Source organism: Manduca sexta, chromosome 16 (assembly GCF_014839805.1).
Source record: "Manduca sexta isolate Smith_Timp_Sample1 chromosome 16, JHU_Msex_v1.0, whole genome shotgun sequence".
Taxonomy (NCBI): domain Eukaryota; kingdom Metazoa; phylum Arthropoda; class Insecta; order Lepidoptera; family Sphingidae; genus Manduca; species Manduca sexta.
Genome location: NC_051130.1, coordinates 4961581 through 4981669, shown reverse-complemented (window position 1 = coordinate 4981669; position 20089 = coordinate 4961581). Strand labels below are relative to the sequence as shown.

At 33.8% G+C, this 20089-nt stretch overlaps 1 protein-coding gene across 5 annotated transcripts in view; it reads right to left on the bottom strand.

The window, feature by feature from the left end:
- LOC115443258 (potassium/sodium hyperpolarization-activated cyclic nucleotide-gated channel 2) overlaps positions 1-20089 on the bottom strand; it is a 241383-nt gene that overhangs the window by 203926 nt on the left and 17368 nt on the right. The window lies entirely within an intron of this gene.

The following is a 20089-nucleotide window of genomic DNA, read 5'->3' as shown; positions in this document are numbered from 1 at the left end:
CATTAGGTACTTTATATAGAAGAAAATAAACACAATATCCAAAAGAATCACTCTTTTAGTGCTTAGCTACCTATTGATAATACTGCATCAAAACTGTCTTTTAAGAAATACACGGTGTCGCATGTTCAGTTAGTTTAGAATATATGGCTTTACTCACGTACTGATTACGTTTTATCGCGTAATATATTCAAATATAAAACGGTTTAGAGATCAGACAAAGTTTTAATAAAGCGGTCATGCGTGGGCCGCGTATAATCATTTAATACTTCTAATCTGGATATAGATATGAAACAAAGGCGGATATCCATGCGTCCTGCTGAACGTCGCCGAAAACGGTTTAAAAACAATAAACACAACCTGAGTAACGTCACTCGAAAACGTTGAAACTCGGTTATAGTTCTAAAAGCTTAAGAGAATAAAAAATGTAAAGCTAAATTTGAAATATATGTGCATTTAAGAATTTATTGCAAGCGACCAAAGACTAAGCTGTTTGAAAGTGTTTTTTAAAACTCGGTATTTTTTTTAATCAAACATGACAAGGGAAGAATTTGAAAAGAACATAAAAAAAAAACAATAATATTACCTCTTTTTTATATATAATAACGAATTTTAATTCAATTACTGAGAGCTCAATTTTGTTCCCCAGTATCATGTAATCAAACCGCTAAAATGGTTAAACATTTGACCACATGCAGTGCATTTTGGCCGAAAGGAAGACCGTGTCATTTTAGTGACTGACAACTCTCTGACAGCGCCAGAGCTCTGTTGACAGACATCTTTAATCGCGCTCGTACGAAATTTATGTCCAATGATTTTTCCAGGAAGCGCCTTCCTGTATCGCTGTACCGCTGGGACTGTTCAGCTGTGTGTGACCAGCTTTATGTCAGATTTAAAAAACACGAAATTTATGCTAACTTACAAGCGAGAATGGTGAGCCAAATTCTTTCATATATGTACGTTCTATTAAGAACGCATGTTGTAAAATTTAAACCGATCACTTCCACAGCAAACCAAATAAAATAATGTCCTATAAAATCTAATATGGTAACCTAGGATTTAGATATTGCAATTATAAAAAAGGCGTTTTCGCAGTAAATTTTTGCGGGTCTTTCATCCGGATTTTAAGCAAATACCGGTACCGAAATAGTTTCCACTAAAAGGGTTTTAATTGACACACACGTACATTGTTGATACAGGCTTGAGCTAGACAGAATCCCCAATGGTTAGACTAGAAAATATTTTATTTTACATTTGAAACAATATACATTATTCACAGTACCTATAGAAACAATTGTATTGGGTATAACATTCGTGGACAAAAAAGGAAGTATTTTAAGTTACAACATAGAAGTTTTTGAAGATATTTTTAAATCAATCAATAAGACATAAAAATATATTAAATATATTAAAATTTTATATTAATTCCATAAAATTTTGTTTGCAATTAATAATTCTTAGTAATAAAGTCGTCCAAATTAACTCAATATTGTCCAGCATTCGAGACGTGTAAATCAGTGTGAAATGAGGGTCGATGATTGATTCGACGCCCCGGGCCTTCTGATTGATTAATGACCCAACTCCCACGCTAAACTCGGCTCAAAATTCACTTAGTGGTTCTTATTTTAAGTTACGATCGAGATAACGAAATAGATGTAGGGTAACTGAAATAAAAGAAACCCGCTCAAGAGGATAATATAATCATAATTTTAATTGTTGGTTTCGAGTCATTCAATATCGACATGGACAAGTTATTAATGTTTTAAGTAATCATTTTTATTTTGTTATTATTTTCTTTGTTACATTTTCATAGTAATTAGAACTCTGAATGGGTATACAATATCAGATTAAGGAAGAGTGTTAGATCCATACAATGTTATTAGGTATATAAACTAAAAACATAGCAACATTTGCAATTGTTGATTTTTCTCAACTTTAAGAGCAACAGTGAGAAATGAATTAGTACTAAAAAGTATAGCGTGAGTCATTGTTTTAGTTATTCTTCAGCTGTACTTTGCCACGTGAAGATAAATGTGTGAAGCTAACCAACCGGCATCACTTGGAGAGAATCCAATAGAGAGTAAGAGCAAACTACGGAAAGATATTGTTTTTGTTATGAACGCATCTTAGTAAACTTTCTCAACTTCTGTTTATTATTATCTGTTAAGAAATAAGAATGAAGCAGAGTCCTTTGGGCATCGTAAAACATTACTCTGAAACTGATAGTTGATTCAGCAATTATCATTTTCATGGAAGTCCGCAAAATATTGTCCTCTAGTTAATTCTCCAAATAAATTGTGAGTGCCATTATTAATAAAATACAATGGAATATGTAATTTTTGAAATAAATGTATTATAATTATTAAACCTTCTCATAAATCTTAAGGTGTGTGGGCGCAATGCCAACAAATTTATAGGATAATGGCAATTAAAAAAACACAACCGACTAAGTTATAGCGAATATTTTCATTAAAAATGGTAGCATTAGTACTGTAGTACACCATGACTGCGTAGAAATAACAAGGACCAGCGAGAACGTTCCGTTTTCCGAAATCCGTTTTAAACTTCCCGTGCGGCTGAAACTTTCATACAGAATAGCCAGCAAAAAGCCATGTTCATACAAGTGATTTTATTAAAACTTATCACGGTAACCGAATCAAACAGGCTTTGAGGCTGCCAGTCTGCTGAAAATTGGTCTAATTTTAGATTAAAGTAGCAACATAAATCCAAATGAAAGTGTTTATTTTTAGTTATTTTCAAATTGTTAATAATCTAAAAGTAACAGTTGTAATAATAATAAAATATTTTATTAACCGCCCACAATCATAGCCACGCCGCTCGGCACCTTTTCATTCTCAGAAAGGAATACAAATTCGCAGAATTTACCAGTGAATTATCGCTTTGTTCTCCGCGCTCGCGGCAGTCGAACTATGGCTCATTCGTATGCCGGTTTAATAAATATAATAAGCAATAATGTCAAAGCGTTCACGCGAGGTTGTTCAACTGTGAATTGAAACTATTGTGCGGAATCCACAACCGCCACGCACAATCACGGACCATTCCAGCTAACAACGATACAATATTGTTTGCACAATGTGAAATTGTGATTGGATTTATCTGAGTTGTTTCTCGTTTCTCTTAATTATACGGCTGGTTAAATACCAACCTTCAAATACTATGTATGGAATGATTGTGAAAATATCACATGATAGAATAATAGAAAGAGGATATAAAAATTATAAAGAAGTAAGAGATAATACCTACACGTAATTCGATAAATCAAGTTATTTTCAACCTTACGGAAATAATCAGACAATTTATTTACGATAATTTTATCGTAGCAGACAAAAAATAATAATTATACGTACATTATGTACTTAATTATAAATGTAAGTCCATTACTCACGGTAGATAAAGGTTTATTTTTCGTGTTAAAGATAGTTTTGCTTCCCTCTCGTAATCGACCCGTGATTCATCTTCGTAAATTTGAATCGCCGGAGCAAAATTTAATTACAAAATGGGAAGCAATTTATATTTTCATCCTACCTTAAATTTTTTACTTTTATTTGAATCCGTTCAGCTTTGGAAATATAAATTTATAAAACAAACAAAATATTATTACATAATTCTTTAAATCCACATTACAAAACGCGTAATTTAAATTTTGAATTTTATTAATACTTGGTAGGTGGTAATTTCTTGGAAATTATTGGACCCGATTAAAAAAAATAACCTTACATATATGTCGAAAGCTTTCTATTACAAGTTAATATAAACTGTACATTATTTTGATTATTATTTTCATTCCGGGGAGAAAACAGTGACGCATACAAAGCCCCGAGCAAATTTACAAATATGAATTCTTTTTTTTAATAAACAGGTGGGTCATTTGATTTTAGTCAAATTGTTTGGCCCTTCCAAATTCTTATTCACCCTCATCATAAAAAACGTAAAAGTAACCTATCATTTGAGGTTCGTTTTCTGTGAAACAATTATGCTGCTGTTTCCAATTCTACTTTAAAAATTATACAAACATCCAAAATACGAAACTTAAACTTAGTTTTTTTATAAAATCAATCCCGTATAAAGCAGTCAAAATAAAGTTTTCAACTAATGCGGACGAGCTAACACGATTTCATCAACGGACAACGTTTGACGGAGCGGTGTCTTTTTGTTCCCAAACGCCGCAGTCAATTCCGCGTGTTTACGTACTACCGACCGTTCCATCCCATGACCCATATTAGGCTATTGTACTACGCTTTTAGTAGGTGTGGCAAACAATTGAATTGTTGCCGAGTTAAGTCTAGTTTACCCATTATGTAGTGTTTGCTTGAATACTCACAAAGCTTTGCTCCGAGGTACGTAAGCAACGCTCTTTTGAATATTTTCATTTGATATTGTTTTGGCCTTATTAAATTTTAGCTGGTTTATATACGCCTTATTTGTATACATCGATGTCTATATTATGTTAATCCCAGTGTAATTACCTTACCTATTAATATAGGTACAGTCTGGCAGCTTATAAAAAATTAACCCCGGTAATGAGTACATGGAAAGGTAATGTGTGTATAATTTGTTCGTGGTAGGGTATATTTTATATTCGCCCGGATAGCGACCACCGTACACAAGGTGTTAAAACCCGCCATAGTGGCCCACATAAGTATGTAACGTTCCGTGGTCAGCCTGTGTATATCTGGTTCAGGCCAATATAATTTTGTGGGGTAATCATTTCTCATCAGTCGACATTTTATTGGACCCTACTTCACTTACCATCAGATGCAGTAGGGTCACTTTACCGTGGCCGTATATTAAAAAAAATGTATCAAACTAATGAGGCTATGTAAAGTGTGTTTTATCGTAATAATAAAAAGAAATCCTAATATAGTAGCTTCCTACGCCTAAACACATTTCAATCGGTGATCTATGTGGTAGTTTACAAGACAAAATATTACACACTTACAACACACAAGTGTGCACGCGGTTCAAAAGTGAAAATATCTGGCAAGTAATATGTTTCACAGTTATTAATGGCGGGTAATATCATAAATCATTGCAAATCTTGCTATACTTCAGCAATGATTAACTCAAATCGCGTAGAGCTTTTGTAGAGCGATTTATATCCTAGACTAGTCAGCGAAATCATTTTGTCCCCGAAAATTCTAAGCTATGTCTACATTGTGTATGGTACATTTTCTATTAATAATAAAGGCATGATCTAAGATTGTTATACAAGTGATGAGACAAGTAAATCGCGTAATAATAAGCTACGGCTATCCATATACAACAACACTTCAAAAAACTTTTAGCTACAAATCTCTGCAATCTAAATGGTACTGAACTAATTAGGCATTAAAGACCACTATCCCTAGTAAATAATTCCCGGTAACTGGCTGCAATGAAACAAACCGAACTCAACTATGCCTGTATGTAAGACACAGAGTTAGAATGACGTCGAAACATAAAATCTGAACAAGCCTCTAGAAAATTTGCCGGCATCCATCAATAAATCAATAGTTTTAAGCATTACGAAGAATTCATTTCGGATGGAGAGGGATTAGTCGCGGCTGAAATCTTGAGTGTCGAAGAATCCGTCTTAACATTGGATATTCTCAAAGGGCCACAGATTATCTCAGACAAATTATAAGTCATAAATCAATCAATAGACCTATATTAGTGACTGATACGGACGAACAATTTTTATCCTTACCATTTCGTTCATTATTATCGCTTTGAATCGAACTAAAATCCAGTTTGAACGGAGTCATTTCGCTACGTCGGAAATAAGAAAAAAGGCAAGAAGCATAAAACATCCATTATAATATTGTCTTTGCAGAACGTACGGAATAAGTAAGGAAAGAGTACAAAAGTTTTGAATTATGATTGGCGCCAAGGAAACTCATTAAAACAAAGAAGCTATCTCTTAGTTAAGCTCTCTGAGAGTTCGATCGCGCCTGCCACGTCTGAAATTGGTTTATGTGATATTGAATATCGTTTTTCCTCGTAAATAAAGTATGTAATTGTGATTTATTTACATATTTTTTTTAATTCTTTTATTAATACAATAGCCAGTTAGCCGAAATTGTTGTTTCAGTAAATTTTAAATAACTTTTACGGGAACTGTAACGTATAAATTCCCGCTTCGCCTACATAGAATTCAGATCGAACTCGCGTCCATAGATAGAAACGAGTAACAAATTGACAATCCAATAAGTAAAAAAATATTCCGCGTACATATTCCATACAGGTACTGATGGACGTTTCCAAGGTATTTTAACAATATAGACTATAAAAGTAATACGTAAAAATATTATATTGATTTTCTCCCGACCTTTCGAAGACTTTGCCGCCTTCATGGTCACGGGGTGGACTGAGGTGTTGGTTGTCCGAAAAAACCTTTAAAACGTCGGAAGAAAATCATAATATAAAAAGCAGCGATAAAATCTGAAAAACAATTTAATTTCGATGTCTAACATTCGTGTAAACATAAGAAATCATAATAGTATTTATTTTTGGGATAATACTTCACGAGGGTTAATGTGAATATGAATAATACATCTGTTAAAACACCAATAAATGTCCTTCATGCGAATAACTAACGTCATACGATATGAAAGTTAACACAACAACATAAGACTTAAAATATTCGTACCGAAAATACTTAGCACTTTCAATGAAACCCGAAATACACAAAGGTCGTTTAAGTAATACAGTTTTAAAGAACGGGCAGCCGAGCTCCCGCCCGGCACGTCTATATCGATTTATCTCAAGTCTATTTTCGCGGCGACACACTCGTTCTTGTCCCAAATACGTGGCATTGTGCACGCGATTCCCACCCTTACTGCACCATTGTACGTTTCACCTCACTACACTTGCACTCCAAGAAATTGCTTTGCATTGGATGTTTACATGTGCACAGATTAGCCCCGACGTTTCGCGTAACGAGGAATTTGTTTAAGGAAAGAAAGGTTCCCGTTTTTTTAGTACAAAAATGTTTTTGAATGAGACGCTGTTTGTGCCAGGAATGCTGTGTTAGCTGCTTCAGTGAATTGAAAATTCATCTTGGAATTGATGTTTTATTAAAAGTATTCCATTAGAATCATTTTAACATAGATATCGTGTTTAATTTCCTTTTGATATTATTTAGCGATTAGGTCTTCTGGAACAGATTTAGTTTCCTATTCTTATATCTTCGTATAACCTATACATTTTTATAGTTGAGGTCACATTATAATAAGATTGTTACGAATTATCATACAAGTTTCTGGTTGACCGAAACCAACAAACAACTAAGCCTAGTAAAGCAAGGCACGTGTGCTTTAGATGGCATACTGTATACTGACATACTGCGGAACTGCATTTAAAAAATATTGTCACGCATAATTCCATAACACTAACCGCCGTTTCCACCAAACGATCTCAATCAATTTTCAATCTATCAAAAATAGAACAATCAGAACAAAAGTTTTTTGACATACAAATGAGTCGTCTTGATTGATATATTCTTGAGATCAGATCTAAGATTAATTGGAATCGTTTATTAAAAAGGCCATTAGTCTCATAGTTCACTTTAAGCTGAAGATAATTCGTGTTACATACTAAATTAAGCAGCACAGAGTCAGCCACGTGGATATACGTTAAATGTTCTAATCGAACTCAAGTAATACCTTACACAATACAACTAATTGACGCATTCAGCCGTTATTGTGGTTGTTGTAACAATATGTAAACTGCGCGGTGAAGCCACCCTTGCAATAATTAACATAATAATACTATTACAATGCCAACCGGTCATTATTCCACATCCTAATCTAATACGCATCAAGATCCTGATCTTTCCATTGTGCTGTTTCATTGCGGATTACAATATTATCGGATGTAAATACACGTGTCGAAGGTAACTTGGGATAATAGTGATATAGTATATAAAACCTACTGGTGGTAGGTCTATCATATGTGAAGGTCCGCCTGGGTAGGTACTACCGCAATGTCTATTTCGGCCGCCAAGTAGAAGCGTATAGTCACTGTTGTGTTTTTGTCTGAGGAATATTATAACATTGCAGCTACTGTAACTACTGGACATAATAAGACTTAACATCTCATGTCTTTGGATGTCGAGCGCAGTGGAATACTTTGTAATTCAAGGTGTTGGATGGTGTTTCTGCTGTTTATGGGTGGTTGTATCGCTTACCATCAGGCGAACGGCAAGCTCGTCTCGTCATTCAAAACAACAACAAAAAAAATTATAAATGAATCCCTGGTGTTGCTCGTGGCTCCGCCTACGTCAAAGATTGTTTCGAGAAATCCCTCTGTGTTCTTTTACGGAATAAAAGCAGCTTATATGTTACTCCATTGGACACAAACAACACGCCTTTCAACAATCGTTAATGCTAATAGAAAACAAAAAATATATACTGGAATAACATACCCGATCGATTAGTCTATGGCTAGGATATGAAATTGCCATACATTTCTTTTCTCGTTTTCTATTAAAGTTTACGATTGTAAAAATCTGTCTTGGCTAAGAACCAAGTCATCTATATGGATGCCCAATTGCATCCAAATCATCAATAAAATATATTCACAACCTTCACGTTAATAAAAGTGGTGACATAACAAAAAACGAAGAATAAGTTCCTAAACCTTAGTGTTCTAACTGCATATTTAAGTCTACATTATTTTTTGCAAGCATTTTTCAACTCGGCGATTATCTTCTTTGCGACGATCTTTTGGCTCCAGCTCTAACCTTTTGTACAATTGAATTTTATAGTTTCTGCGCGTGAATGTAAGTTAAAATCATAAGTTTCAGACGCAATTGCGATACAAAGAAATACGCTTCGCTGGTTCGGATTCGAAAAAAAAGAGTCGTAAATAAGTAGTATCTTGTGACTCGTAATTTCCATGAATGTTATTACAGAGGTAAAATATGGAAGCGTTTCTATCGATATTTCTCTTAAGATTTGCAACTCGTCATTTGATTTTAACTCATTGGAAACATTTTAAGCGACACATTTTCCTTTTAATTGCAGAATTAGGCATGTGAGTCTAATTACTAATGCTAATGAGTAAGTTTTATTTCTTACTATAAATTCTATTTTCAAGGATCACCAAATATATCTACCCAATCAGTATGATTTTCGAATCGATTTGTATACGACTTAGCTTAAAATATATGAAAATAAACAAGTTTTTATCATGCTCATAACTACTTAGCTCTTAATTTTTTGCGTCGCTGATAGAAAAACGTGGAACCACATGAATCATGAACAGCATTATGTATTTTAATGATAGACCCAAGTATTTATTAATTTGTATAGTTTGGATTGAAAATAAAATCTCCGCCATCTTGTAATATATGGCCCTATTTTCTTATCAGTACAAGTTCACTAACGAAAAAGCTAAAGTGACGCGCCTAAGCAGGATTTTTATTTTCCTGGTCAGATAGGTACTTCATAATAAAAAGCAGAATAAAAATTCCACACACCACATCGAATTACAAGTATTTTATCAGTTTTACAAATTCAACGATAACAATCACCATAAAGATATATTTGATAATTGTTGTAGATAACAGTCAACATCATCCGTTATAATAAACTCTACTTCAATCTAAGATGTTTCATAAAACGTCATTGACTTCAATAAACTCGAAAATCCATACCAACAACACGAACCATTGACCCTCAGTAACTATTGAAAGCACGCAAAATGGCCGAGCAGTAAACTTATAGCGCTCCATGACGCCTTGCAAACCGCAACAATGCGGTCATCAAACTTGCACGTCAGGTCGTGAGGCGGTAGCTGGGAACTGCAGATTGAAATCACCATTGTTTCATCCACGATAGTTCAACTTGAAGCATTAAGTTTCCCTTTTGGATTGCTTTCATTCTTAGGTAATTTGGTGTTTTTAATTTTCAATTAGGTATTTAATTGATTAGTTTTATAACTTGCTTAGTTTGTAGTGTGAGTTTTTAATAAAGTAGGATGCTTCCTTAGTTCATACGTAAGGTATAAGCGATCATGATGGGGCTATTTGGTATCATGGAAAGAAATTGTGCGTGCGTATTTCGCAAAATTGTTACAAGTCTGCGATTGTCAATTTAGTAACACTTATGCAGATTCATTGGATAAGATATGATCCTACCACCTGCTGGACTCTGGATAGCCTATTGATTGATTGAAACAAAGAATTTGTAGGCATTTAAATTAATTGTTGATTCCCAACCAATTTGAGAAAATGATTCTTCAACATCGTACATTAAAAGAAGGGAAGGCCTCTGTCCACTGTTTGATATCAAAGAGCGTAAGTATAAAGGCTTTTGCTAAAGACCTGTGCCATGTTTACGTACCTCGATGTCCGTGGTGCTCTTTACCGATGCGAAAGATTTGCGTCTGAAGTTTCTAGAAAAGTCATGTCTATAATCCAAGGCTGTAGACTTTGTTTTAGTAAATAAAGTCATCTTTGTGACGTGTTGAGAGAGGTTTATTCGTTGTTAGTTCAATTTTCTCGCACATTAATGTTATGAGGTCCTCGCCAGATAATAATAATAGCATATTAACTAGAGGTCTATTTTTATGACGAAGAATTTACTATGTAATTATGTAACTTTTCTTCAAGAAGTTCAATGAAGTATAAAATTAAAATAGGATAATTTTGCGACGAAATATCGCCGAAGTATGACTATTATAATTATTTTTTATTGTTTAAAAAATGAAATAATTACTTTAATTTATATTTATAGTGAATGTTATATCGAAATGAGCTCTGCTAATCTATAACAAATTAACAAAGTAAACTGTAATGTTAACGTAATAATCGATTCTAATGTAAATTCAGCTCGAGCCATCCTTGACTTTGATCGTGTAACATCTCTGAAATTAACAGCCCCGCAACGCGATCCGATACTAATTAGATAATCAGTTTTGACAACCCTAACGCGCTGAGTGTAACTTGCCAAGATTAGATTTTACTCCGCCTCCGCACGCTAATATCATCAATACATGATTTAATTATTCATCGAATTGTAGCGGAATTTACACGCATACTTGCGATTTTTATTTCCACACTTTTAGCTGTGTATAAGTATTCCGTGATAGATGATACTAATAAGCTGGTATACATAAGGAAAGTAAAAAATATCTTCTCTTTATTCTTTAGTGAACACGCGTTTTTCGTTATTTTTCATACAAAGTGTAAAATTGACATGCAAATTAGAATTATGCAACTATATTTGCGGAGAGTAACTTTTGCCTCTAACAACACGCGAGGCGGAGAAAGATTCTTCGTGTAAATCTTTTGTTTGTATTGCTACCTCAATTGTAGCGCTTTTGCCAAATATTTTGAGATTAGATTTACATGAAATACTTTATAGATAATATTTTCTTTTACATGCGACTAATATTTACATACAATATTTAAATCTCATTAGACATACGACATTTACGTCTCATATAGTCAAAAGCACAATTTGTAGATTCGATAAAAATGAAATATTAATTCCTACTAAAATATTCATTCCTACTAAAATCTCGAAGTCTCCATCAACACCGACATACTTCAATTCCACATGTACTAAAGATTTTACTTATATTCAGAATTTTCATCGCAATCAAAACCCCAATCCACATGTCGAATCCAAACCTATAGAAAACATCTTCAGATTTTAAGAGATCTATAAATTATCGAGAAAGAACCGTTTTCATAAAATATCCTCGTAAAATGTAATATAAAATGGAGAAGTGTTGCAATATCCGGAAGGCGTGCGTGACCCGATGTTTTATTTATTTCGCTGCATAACCTATAAAACGCTAGAACTTGTATGTTTGTTAACTATATATATACCAAAATAAGTAAGATGTGATACAACTGCCACTTGAGTTCAACATAATAGCTTTAATAATATACTCAAGTACCTACCAATAATACCTTAGACAAAACAAGTATATTTTAAGATTCCAACGACACAAAATGTTTATTAGACTCGTTAATCTAGATTTTTAAAAATGAAACACTGTTACATTAAAACCTATTTTTATCTCAACATGTAAATAAAAAGTAATCGTATATTAAAAGATATTTACGGTTGGAACGAACGTTAATCGTCACTAGAACGTTGAGCACTCCGTACTTGGTGTTTGAGGTGCGGTTCTCGTGCTCAATACGTGCTCCAAATTAATTCGCGTGAAAATGTTGCAAAAACACTCGCAGCAAAATAATGCACTTACAAGGTTAGCGTGTCGGCCGGCAGTTTTAGCTGTCAATGTCACGTGACTTAATGAAGTTAATAAACGGCCACGTGCGTTCAAAAACAAATATGGGATATTTGCTAACATCTTTGTTTATTGTGTGTTCTGAGGTTTAACTATATTCATTTTAATATTTTTAAATCTGATTGTATATCATATTAAAACCAGCTTTAATATATCTTGAAATTCGAATATAAACTGAGTAAATTAAGAAAATATCATACTGGTGATATGCTAGCTATTCATGTTGATCCAGATTACGCCAACGCGTGTTTAGGCTGTTGTTATTAATACAAGCCGAGTGTCATCGTCTCCACGTATGGAAAGTTTGAAAAAACCATTGCAAGCGACCAATACCAACGAGTTTTTTGGAGCTACCCACACGTTCTGAGCTATAAGTATTTATTGTATATATAAGTGAGATAAGTAATCACCAGCGACTCCGAGTTATGTCATGTTACGATAAAAGAGTTTTACAGGCGTTGGCGCTTGCCCTAACTCGACCAACTAGGCAATCAAGACTAAGCGATGGAAAGGCTACACAAATACTACACGTATGTATTGGGCTTCACTTGGCAAGGCTCGGCCAACGTGTATAACGGCTTTAAATTATTGATAAATTTCATTTAAATGAAGATTAGTAAATTAAGATATTCAAATAAGTTTAAATTATTTATTTTGTAAAAAAAATGTGTGATACATACAGTTTTAATTTAAAAATAGCAATTTTTAAGCGATTGTTGTTTCCTAGCAGCTCAAAACACTTTGAGGGAATTTACCAGGCCAAACTGAGTGAAGCGGATTTTGCATTTTCTAATTTTTGTATGCTAATACTTGGCTTAACTTTGATCAGGCGTGCATGTATGGAGGTTTATAGTATAAAATGTTGCGACGTCATGCGAAGAAATATTGGTGACATAAAAGTATTTCTTTTTGTAACCAAGTCCTTCTTTCTTTGTGCTTGTTTTTAAAATTCGAACGCGATGAATGAATCGGAAAATAATTTCTTGTTTTTTTCCAATCTGACATATTGATCGCGATATGTCAAATAAAGCGGGCAACAAAAACAAGTTTGATTTACTGGTTTAATTCCAATCGATTACTTTTAACGATTTCAAAACTACACGCGACCATTAGTTATGAGCTATTTTGTGAGAAATGGAGCCCGTATCAAAATTTACAGTTGAGTTTGGTAATAATCATAATTCCTAGAATCAGAAAAGGTAAGCGGCCAATTTGAACGTGATTGACGATGCTAATGTTGTGGTCTGTCCTAATTGGTTGTCGAATACTACTATGAAATATATTAATTATTACTTTGTACGTATTTTACATAGGCAAAATCAGATATAAACTATGGAGGCTATGATGGAATATATAAAGATAATGTACAGGCAGCAAAAGTGGTTGAATGAATTCAAAACTTCAAAACGCTTCTCTTGCTTAACTTCAATCTATATATTACTGTATCTTAAATAAAGTAAACCTTTTGAAGTTTACTTTAATAAAGAAAAATTGATTGTTCATATGAACACAAAAGTGTCTAGGCAATTTGAAATTTTGAATTTGTTCAACTACTTTTCTGGCTGACTGTACTACCGATACCAAAAAGAGACAAAGCAGTCGGTGTTATCCCGGACACACACATACGTAAGACCAAGTAATAATAAAAGAATTGAACGTTTCTAACTACCCACCCGCAGAAAGTTTAGGGCAATTCGGAAAATTGTCGACGAAATGTGGCGAGGTAACGGCAGTATGGAAACAAAACGATAGGATAAAAGGGTTCAAGAAGATTACACTGCAAACGACACATACCGTAAAATGCGTAACCCTTCGCTGCCATGAGGATTTCATATAACCAACGCGTATGTAGTTCAAAACCACAGTTTTTGTTACATTAAAGAACGGTACATAAAGTTTTATAAGTATAAGTACAAATAAGGGTGTAATTTTTAGTACGTATTCGATATTTTTTTATCTACTTATATTTGTATGGATATTGTACAATAAAATTTCGCAATGATCTATAGAATTTAATCAACCATTACTAAAATAGAACGTGAATACCCATTATGAATTATAATTTTCAAAGCAACAAAACTTTACGAATAATTCACACACCACAAAATAACCAAACTAAAATCCACACTGACCATTTTAATCATTTATAACATAATATAAGCTATCGCTCGCTACTTCAATAACGTTTTGGTTTTGGCTATTGGCCTGCGCCCAGCTAAAAACCGTCAGCGGCCATTTCCAATATGTTATGTTAATTGTATTAATTCCGACAGACGATAACGTTTTCGTATATCGTTTGTGATTTATTGCCGGTTTAACATCTGGTTGGGTTTAGGCACGGTTCGGATTAATGCTATTTAATTAATTTAATTGTTCTTCAGAAATGGGGTTACAAATTTAATTGTTTCGACTATAGTACATGTTAAAATACGTCACGTGTAAATATTATTTAATAAATCTATACAATATACTATAATGAAATGACCCTATTTATTCGGCTATTTAATTAATTTAATTGTTCTTCAGGAATGGGGTTACAGCAAATTTAATTGTTTCGACTATAGTATTGTGTACATGATAAAATACGTCACGCGCAAATATTGTTAATTAATCAATACAAAATAATATTACAAAATGACCCTATTTATATGTCTAAGATTTTAAAGAATTCCACGTCACGGTAAAAACAAATACTAATTTTAGCAATCTAAATTCCGCGCACGTAACCTGCCATAAAGCGTTACATTAACCCTCGGAAACTTCCAGAACCTTAGCGCACAAACAGATTCAGCCAGTGAAGCGAGACAAATAATTAGAATAATTCAAACAATATTTAACCACAAACGATGTGTACCACAAACAGGTCCGTAAATAAATGAAGTATGCTAATTAAAATAGCCGTCAAGAGGTTATTTTTATCACTGACTCGCCGCAAATTCCTGTGAGGTAAAATCACAAAAGGTTCGATGCCTTACAACTTGTTCACAGGATGTGAGTTCCTTTTATTTTGACACTGAGTGAAAGATTTTAAATAATGATCTACGTATCAAAGTATATTTTTATTCTTGACCTATTAACATTGAAACAAAATAGAGAGCTGCATGTTAAAATCTTTAACACATAAGTATATAAATGATGAAGCATGTATGTGACAAAAAAAAAACTCACAAAATAGGTTAGGAATGAAACTAACGCCTTCAAGTAATAATTTCTTTTCCAACACATCATTTTTCACGGTAGAAAGTGGAGTATGATGGACCGAGGGTCGAAACTGAAATATATTATACCCGTATCCAGGTCAAAAAGAACATTTAAGTACTACGTTGTAGGGGCTGTGTCCAAAAAAGGAAAAAATAAATCCGACTGCATTTTTATGCCTTCGAATGCCGATTATTTCGCAGAGGTTTCGATGGAAGCTTTTGTTCCATAAAACCAAAAATGACGAGCTAACGATATTGTTTTGGGAGCGAAAAAAAATTCGAAACCGTCAGTCATGTACACAAAAGGTATTTCGAATTCTTAAAATATAATTTTGTTTAAAATCTACCTTGTTTTAAGAATTTTATAAATGCTCGTATAATTAGCAAGGTATTTTGTAACTTAGTCGTTAATATTAACTCTGCATAGTTTAATAACCTATTGCGTGCACGAAAAAATATCTTAACAAAAAATTCTCTACATACCTCGTCTTTTCTGACAGAGTAAATTATAAGCACTTCGCGTTTACCTTAACAACCCCATGTTTCATTCTAATACTAGTATCTAGACAATAATCTCCCTCTGGCTATATTGATGGGCTGTCCACAATGCCATCTTTGCATGCAAATTAAAATACACATACAATGTTTTTTCACAGTGTATTGCACGAACAAAATAAATAAAATTTTGTTGTTTTAAATATACACCGTTTACCATCACTTAAATTCCCACACTGAAGTAAAATATTTATAACTGGTTAATGTGGCTGTATGCTCAAACATCCTTTGCATATCCCTTTAAAGAATTATAAAACTCAGTGCAGTAAAAAGACGGAAAATGTAAATTAATTAGTAGTGTTTTATATACAGAAACTCGGGAACAATTTAGCGTAGAGTAGATTTTAAACGAAATGTGAATATTTTAGTTTAGTAATGATACATGTGCGGCCGGCCGCGAGCTAGCCACTAATAGCCTACATCTGCGCCAACGCTATATTTTATTGCTAGTATTTAAATACATTTTATACTGTTCTCAGCTTCCTTTTTCTTTAAAATAGGTTTTTTACAACATTTACGTAAGCATGTTTACGGAGAAAAAAATAGATATAGCTTACGTCAACTGTAAACCGTGGAATCTTGGGTATATTTACCTATAGCAAAATTAAAATACATACTTACATAATACTTTAAAACTATTTCAATAAATCACACTGATAACAAACTTTAATTCATTTTATACTATTACGTAAAACAACCACAGTTGCGTAGAATGAATAGAAGTCCCATTGTATGCATTTATCCTAGATTAACATGCAAAAGTAAACGTGCATGTTAATTTAGGTTATTTATAGTCTATCTGTGTAAAATTTTACCCTTAGGTTTCTGCATTTACTTCTAACATTCATTACCCAACCATATTGTCAATATTTCGCGTTTAGATATTGGTAAGAACAACAAAATTGCTCATTACTGTGAAGTGTACATTGTCCTTCGAATATAGACATGAACCCTACTCAACGCAAAGATCGGCGTAGGTCGTATTAAGCCTCGAATGAAGGGTTTATTGAACGAAATACGACAACATAGGATATAATATAATCTATCCAATTAATATAATAAATGAGAAAGGTTTTGAAATGTTTTTTTAACAATTTTACAATGGGTTTTAAATTTTAGGTAGAGCTTTTGCTCGCAACTCCGCCCGCTTGAAAAGGTGTTCCGGGATAAAAGAGCAGCTTTATAATTTATATGTACTGGGAATAAACTAGCCTATAGCATATAAAATTAATTTGCGAGATCTGTTCAGTAGTTCTGGAGACAAGCCTCTACAAATAATCTCACAAACTTTTACCTCTTTATAATATCGTATGGATAGAAATAGAGCTTATTCTGGTAATATATAAACCAAATTTGTATAGAATAAATACGGTTCCTTTAACTTTTATTGTAAAGAACTATAACACAGATAAAGGCACGACTTATAACTAGTCTTTACGAGACCGTTTAACATAACAGATGAAAAGTTTGGTTTAATTTTGGCTGATTCCTGCCGGATAGTCCCACCGTCATACAAAACTTACTTAAGCAACTATCAATTTCATACGGCGTTCTAATCTTGGAAACAATATGGCGTCTGCGCGAGCCTTAAACCATATAAAAGAGCCACAGACCTTGATACATCCATTTCGAACGATAATTATTCAAACAGCTGCAGAATGTACCAGTTTTCCCATGTTCTATCAAGTCTTTAATGCATTAACTAACGTTCATCAAGGTGACTATTAACAGTGAACTTTCTGGAACGACTTGTTTGTACAATCTTTGATGCCCCGTCTCGCAGCGCATAGTTAATTAATTCCGCAAGCTTTAATTACTTATCTATTTCTAACGAGCTAATCAGTTTCAGGGTTGTTTGGTAGAAAATAATACTTGAGAATTTGAAGATATAAAAAAAATGTTTTAAGCAAATATGCTGGAAGGTGATGAAGGTGGTGATTCGGGCTATGTAGGTAATATGAAGTATTTTTTGGACACACTAAACTAATTTGAACAAGGTGTGTTTGGTCTATAATACTTTATTTCATTATGTTTGAGACAACAGACACTTACTATTAATTGTATACTTATAGTTCTATAATGCCTCCCAGAGTATATGCCGTCAGATATATTTAATTATAGCAAACATAGACCCAAGATTAGACTTGTAGATATCGTATCACTACTGCAATCGACATATCGTTAATTAGAGACAGTGTGCCTTAAAATAATTTTGTCCGTACACATATATAACTTTACAATTGTAAGTAAACTGGCGTAAAGTATATAATTTCGGAAATTAAACCATAAAACCGCAATTCAAACATATCTCTTAAATGCTGGAGAAATAAAAATATCCTTGCACGAAACAAACACAAAGGGTGATTTGTAGTGTGAAGACGATCATTACGCGAACTTGTTAAAAAGATCTACTGGACCTCGCAACACATAAAGTCTCCATTAATCTGAACCATAGAAAATCACTACACTCTGTTTCAGTTTAGTTTTTATACCCCTTGAAAGAATCTGTATCATGGCCAGATTGAGGTCAAGAGGGACCTTAAAAAAGATATCACTTCGGATGCCTTCAAATAAGATCCACGATGATTGATCTTTTATATTGGAAACACAAAAAACGAAACGAGAGGAATTTAATTACAACATCAATTTGTATCTAAATATTGGATTTTCTAACAATTCATAATAATACCAACCCTGTATTATAGTATTCCACCGATGGAAACAGGTTTCCAATACTGAGAGGGCTTCAATGATTCACACGTTTATTTAAAGTACATTTACAATTTACAGTGAACGATGGAGATTTGCTGATGACCTTTTAATGTAGCCACGTTCCGCGAACACAACCCGTTATGTGGCACACTAAAGATAATTTATTGTCGCATTTCGACATCAAATATATCCTGAATACTTGCTCGATTAAAGCGGCGATAGCCTAGTTGGGTGTGAAACGGACTGCCAAGACGAATGTCCGCAGGTTCAAATCCCAAGGGCACACACCTCTGATTTTTCTAAAAATCATGTATGTATTCTTTGTGAATATATCGTTCGCTTTAACGGTGTAGGAAAACATCGTGAGGAAACCTGCACATCTTAGAAGTTCTCTATAGGAATTTCGAAGGTGTGTGAAGTCTACCAATCCGCACTAGGTCAGCGTGGTGCACTAAGGCCTAATCCCTCTCAGTCGTAGAGGAGGCCCGTGCTCAGCAGTGGGCAAGTATATAATACGGGGCTGATATTATTTATTTTTATTTATACTTGCTTGATTATGTTAAAGTGCATTGTATATATATTATTAACTCATGGGAGAATTGAGGACAGGTAATCCCAACTGCCTCGATGGCATAGTTGTAAAGTGTATATGGTACGATCACGACTATCGCGCTGAGGTCTTGGGTTGGAATGCCGGGTCAGACCAAAAATAATGTGACTGGGTTATCAAATGTTAAAAAATTACTCAGTCGCAGATCAGTGTCAGGAAGTTGACGGTGCCATACAACCGTGTTTTGGAAAGCCCAAAAAGACGTTAATCCATTCATGTGGGATTGCCGTCTCACCGGAGTATGTTAAAACAGAGAGTGCACCTGTTTATTGCACACCCACATATGCGCTATAATATATCTTGCGTCAATCAGCCAGATGGCTGATCTCCGTTGAGATTAGCCGCCATGGTCGAAATTCATATTCAGATAGGTAAAAGAAGAAGAGATTGTCTTGTGCTAAATCTGTGAACAATATTTCGATACTTCGCTCCCTTATTAGGTACAGTAAGTAGCAGTCATTTAGTTAAGAGACGGCAATAACACTGTCTTACAGAAGACCGGACGTGACTTGCAACTGTTTCTTTTAGTAGGTTGGACAGTGGACTATATTCATTAAGTTTCTTAGAGACCCTATTAATCCCCTTTTCTTTTCTCCTATCTATTCCTCCGTAATAGTTATACATTCTTCTGGTTGTATGGGTATACAGAATTAATATTAACAATTGATAATCAAATGGACTATCCACACGGTGACATAAATTGTAACATAACATACTTATTTTCATAACATCGTATGATTATTCATAC